Source organism: Gekko japonicus, unplaced genomic scaffold (genome assembly GCF_001447785.1).
Source record: "Gekko japonicus isolate JY-2015 unplaced genomic scaffold, Gekko_japonicus_V1.1 scaffold46, whole genome shotgun sequence".
In the NCBI taxonomy this organism is placed as follows: domain Eukaryota; kingdom Metazoa; phylum Chordata; class Lepidosauria; order Squamata; family Gekkonidae; genus Gekko; species Gekko japonicus.
Window position 1 is genome coordinate 509,339 of NW_015169173.1, and position 5,303 is coordinate 514,641.

Below are 5,303 nucleotides of genomic sequence, written 5' to 3' on the forward strand. Positions count from 1 at the left end.
TTCCCTGGGCACAAGGCACATTCAAAAGTGTAATCCACCAGCTGCAGACAGAATCAGTATAGTTCATTCTATTGCCCCAGGAACTCTACCCACTTCATTCTGCCCAATTCAGGAGGCAGTCCAAAGCAAGAGGATTCCCTACTGGAGTGCTTCAGCCTTCAGCTGGGAGGGCTGCATTTCTGAATGCTCTCCCATCATCCCACCTTGTAAAGAAACCTTCCCCACATGTAGTAAGCTAGTGTATCAGAGGGCTTTTTATCATCGGGGGCAGGGGTCGTTTCGTAGAAAAAGAGCTAGGGGAACTCATTAGCATAACTCATTAGCATAAGCCACACCCCCTGACATCACCAGAAGTGTGACATAAATACTTGCAGAGTCAACCCTGCTTAGCATCCAAGATCTGCAGTTCTTGAGCTGATGGGAACCTCTGGACAACCTGGACAGGTGGCACGCTAGTCTTAGTGGACTATACCTCCCCTCAAAAAAACCAGTGCTTTTTAAAAAGTATGATGGCCAATGAGGGCCCGGCGGTGGACCTGCAAGGCCGGCGGGAGTGCGAGGAAGCCCCACAAAGGCCCTCCCTGGCCCCAGGCAGGCAGGGGTGGGGAGAAGCCGGGAGGAAGCAACTTACCTCACCTCTTCTCCTGCCTCCTCCTGGCTGAATGAGGTCCGGAAGCAGGGGGCGGGACTTCATCATGTGCCCCGCCCCTCAACCGGGGGAACTGCAATCCCCCCCGAATCTACCTCTAATCAGGGGAAGTGTTCAAGATAGGACAGACAAAATTTTACCAAGTCCTTTTGTATAATGTAGAGATGAGCATTCGGATACATGGGCAGCATCAGTGACAAAGAGTCCCCCGAATATTTTCATACTGCAGTCCATTTACATGAGAACATTCTCCGGTTCCAGTTCCCTCCCAATAGAAGGCGGGGGCAGAGGAGGAACACATTTATGGTGACCAACTTTGACAGTGGCCTCTTTGCCTAACATTTTCAAGTATTACTCTCTATAATATACCCAAACCCAGGCTAGTCCAAGCCCATCAGATCTCAGGAGCTAAGCAGGGTCGGCCTTGGCTAGGTAGTTGGAACGGCAACCTCCAAGGATTACCAGGGTTGTGTGACGCAGAGGCAGGCAATGGCAAACCACCTCTGAGATCTCCCCTGAAAAACAAGTCTAGCTTGCCACCTAGTGGTGCATAATGCTAACTTCTGGCTGCCAGACAATCTTAGGATCTCCTGGCTATTCTACACACAATGCCATACAGTAATGAATTAATCAATACCCAAACCAGCCCGTCCTCTGGTCAAACAGTCACACAGTCATATACCATTGAGACAATTTAGGCTGTGATCCTGTGCACGTTTACTTAGGAGTAAGTGCTGCTGTGCAAAGTCTTCATTATCCTGGTGTTAATACTGAGATTTCTTTTTTAAGAGAGTTCAGTCGGTTAGTCTCGAGGCAAGAAAGGTTCACATGCAATGCTCAGCTTTGTTCTTCATCTCAATGGGAAAAGTTCAGGCAGATCATTACTGATCCCAGCAACAATGGGGGGAGGATTTGCCCCTACCCAAAACACACAAAAGTAGTGCACAGACATCCTTCATTTCAAGTACCTGTGGAGGTGGAATTATAATCAAACCATTGGCCAGTTTGAATAAATACTGTTGTTAGCAACTAAATTATATACACACACAAATAAAAAAGTAATATTTAAAGCTCTGATGGCTTCATTTCCCAGTACCTGTGATGGACATTTACCCCTGCCTTTTGTATGTGCACTTAACTTTTGTTCTCTTTCCCAAACCCTCGGAAGTTAAAAAGCTTTCAGCCCAGTGCACAGAATAGTAGGGAATCCTGCACTTTCCCAGGCTCACTGAGTACTTAGCAAGGGCAGAAAGATAGACATTAACAAGCATAGCATCAAGATGCCAGAGCAAAAGCTTTTTAGAATGTCAGTCTGTTGCACTCTGCCAGGCTCCCTGAGTACCTAAGCAAGCATAGAAGCCTGTAGTATCAAGCCCTAGAAGATCCATTTTATTTGACATTCCTGGTGTCAACAGGAAGACAGAACAGAAGCAAGGGACTTCAGTCGAGATGCAAGAGTATACACAAAGCTAGCAACAATCAGCTGAATCCGAAACACACACATCAGGGAAAAAACCCCAAATTAGAATGCTTAGCAGCAAAGGGCTCGATCAAATAATGCTCATAGATGTGATTTAATCTTTTTGCTTTCATGCCAATATCCATATCTGAAAACAACAACAACAAATATATGCAATATTTCAATAGATACGATGCAAATCAAATGAATGTTGGAATATGTTGGATGTTCTTTAATGGAATGTTCTTTAATGGAATGAAGGTTATTTAATTTCCCAACAGATCAAGTAAGTTTTCATAACTCGCTTTGACCCATTCGACTTCGGAACAAACTAGAAGAGACACTGTATGATCCATGAACAGCTAAATGTCAGCTCTGGCAGATCCCAATTTGGATTGAGTCTATAAGAGGGGTGTTTGCCCCCACAGTCGGAATAACGAGACGGACAACAGTTTGGATTGAAACAAGGGCCACTTTATTAACTATATATACTCTATATAGCACGAGGCAGCAACTGCTCTAGGGTAGGAACGGAGCCAAGCCTAAAGGGCTGGCTCCGCCCCTCCCCCCGCCCCAGCGCGCTGCGCTGGGACGCTGTCGCCGCCTCCATCCCTCCGCGGCGGCAAACCAGCCCCCGGCCGCCATTGCCTTTGGCGGCGGCCGGGAGCTCCCTTAACTCCTCCCCCCCATGCTAATTTTCCAATGGACCCCATCAAGGTGGTATTTGCCCCCACTGGGGAAAACATACAAGCAACATCTATGTGCTCCCCAGCAGAATAAGTTAAAGTGGTGTGTGTGTGAAGATGAGAACACAGCACAAGAAGGTAGAGTTGAACAGTAAACATATCTCCTTAATGCTGCAGCTCTAATCCTATTTGGGAATCCCCCCCCCCCTTTTAGCAACCAAACACACCACAGAATTTCCAGCATCCTGTCTGGTTTGACCCTTAGCAAAGTCAAGTACTAAATAACCCTTAACTGAATGAAACTGAATTTCCAAACATTCGAAATGGTTTGATTCACATAGATAATACTTTGATTGCTTATATTTTGTTGGGGTTTTTTTTGGAATACTTCTATTTTGCTTGATTGATTGGTGTTTATTGATTTTTCTCAGAGTGAACAATTTAAGAAAGCAAAAGGATTTAAATTAATCTGTGGGCATTCTTGCATCAGTCCTTTGTGTATTTAGTAGAGTTAATGTTATCACTGCTTCTGGAGCTTAATAGTGCAAACAAGAATGTGATACATGACACATCTTTCACAGCTTCTGGCATCATCAAAATGCACACATCACCCCATGATAAAGGGCCTCTTTCCTAATAGAGTTCTATACAATGCTACAGCTGGAGCACCAGTGCAAGTTGGTTCATTTAAATATTGTTAATGCACTGCAAAATGGCAAAATCATCAGGTGACATTTCAGCTGGAATTGAATTGCACGTGGTCATAACTGTACTTACTTAAGATACAGAAATTTCCAGTAGGGGGAGTGCTCAGTGCATTAGCAGTCACAGAAATTTCAGTACACAAGTATTTTCTTTCCAGACTGCTGAAATTTCAGGTAATGGCACTGCCAACTGGGAGGCAGTTTATTATCTAGACCTCCCTTGATTTTTTAAACTTTTGGAATTATTTGGGTTTTGATGATGTTGGTCTCGCTGCAGAACAGACTGAATTTTAGATATTTTAGTAATCATTATTTTTCCAGATCAAATTTCCATTTTATCGATACTGTAAAAAGCCTTGCACATGTATGCTCTGTAGCCAGAATACAATAATACATTTGGGATCTGGACTTCTAGGTAAACACATCTTCTGTATTCAGTTCAGTGGCTACAAAAGTGGGGGTGGGAGAGACAGATGGATGACATTTAAACTAGACCGGCCTCTACTGGTATAAGAATATGCCAGACAGGAAAGCTGCAGAGAACTATTAAGCAAGTGGAAGGACTGGAGGAAGCCAACATGGTGTGAAAACGTGTGCATTTCTCAAGTAACACCCAGAAATTTTGCAGTGGAAGAGCCTCAGGTTACACGGGGTATATGGGAATGAACTGGTACAAAATAGTAAAAACCTAACACATTTTTATCTTCCCCTTCCAACAAGGAGATCAATGTGCACGGTCCATGCATGGACAATTTGCATGGTCCATGTGGTACAGAGGTTAAGAGTGCTGGACTAGGATCTGGGATAACAAGGTTTGAATCCCAGCTCGCGCCATGGAAGCTCGCTGGGTGGCCTTGGGCCAGTCACACTCTCTCAGCCTAGCCCTACCTCACAGGGTTGCTGTGAGGATAAAATGAAGGTGAAGGGAATGATGTAAGCTGCTTTGGGTCCCCACTGGGGAGAAAGGCGGGCTACAAATGAAATAAATACATAAATAAATAAATTTACTTCCATAAGAACCCGCCATGTTAAGTTAGGCCAAAAGAGAGAATAACGGGGCAAAGGTCAACCAGTGAACGTCACAGCTGGGTCAGCATTTGAAACCTAGATGTCCCTGCTCCTAGTCCAACGTTCTAACCGCACTGGGTCTCAGTGTAACCTAAAATACTGGCAACCTAGTGTGCCTAGAGTTAAATATTAATAAAATAACATTCACATTTTACAAACTCTAAAAATAAAAAGGCCAGCTGCTCGACAGCTCCTCTAGTGTCTTTGCACAAGTTGGTTAGAACACTAGAAGGCAGGAACACGTCGCGTCCATTCTGCTGAGCAAACTGGCTAGAACACTGTCTACAAGGTTTGGCTTTGTGTCTTGGTATGTCAAAGGCCCGCAGACTTTTCAAAAAACGAAAACTGAAAATTCGGGGGAAAGTTCTGGACTGACTAAACGGACCAGCAGTGCCTCACTCTACCACTGCCCACTTCTTCTAGATATGGTGGCAGCGGCAATGAGATAAGGCAGTGTTGCCGAGCCCACCGTATCTCCCTGCCCTGTGGTGACGGCACTGTAACCAAACAACGGGGCCACCCTGTGTCTGCTTTCGTAACACTTACCTTTTCAAGCAGCAATCAACAGGCACAACGGAAAATACATGTCATGACGTAGCCAAAGTTTAGAGAAAAACATACTTTGGAAAGTTTAGCACCGTTCGTTCTCTCGTAATGATGTGATCAGTCCTCACACAAAGTCCACCTTTGTCTCCCCAAAGACTCTGCAGTTATATTCATTAAAAGCTGAACTGGAC